Below are 334 nucleotides of genomic sequence, written 5' to 3'. Positions count from 1 at the left end.
AAATCCTTATGCACGCAAGCATGTTATTTATGAATTTGCAATAACATAGTAATATTAAAATTATGAAATAAATAACAAGCATGCCACAGTCGGGCGTCTTAGCGACACCACATAAAGGGCTTTAAAAGAAATGCCGCAGTCGGGCGTCTTAGCGACACCACATAAAGGGCTTTAAAAGAAATGCCACAGTCGGGCATCTTAGCGACACCACATAAAGGGCTTTAAAAGAAATGCCACAGTCGGGCGTCTTAGCGACACCACATAAAGGGCTTTAAAAGCAACAATCATAGGGAATATCCCGGAGGTAGAACCATCCCAGGGATATTCGATAATA

The sequence above is a fragment of the Triticum dicoccoides genome, chromosome 4B, assembly GCF_002162155.2.
Source record: "Triticum dicoccoides isolate Atlit2015 ecotype Zavitan chromosome 4B, WEW_v2.0, whole genome shotgun sequence".
NCBI classification, from domain to species: domain Eukaryota; kingdom Viridiplantae; phylum Streptophyta; class Magnoliopsida; order Poales; family Poaceae; genus Triticum; species Triticum dicoccoides.
Note: the sequence above shows the minus strand (reverse complement) of the source record.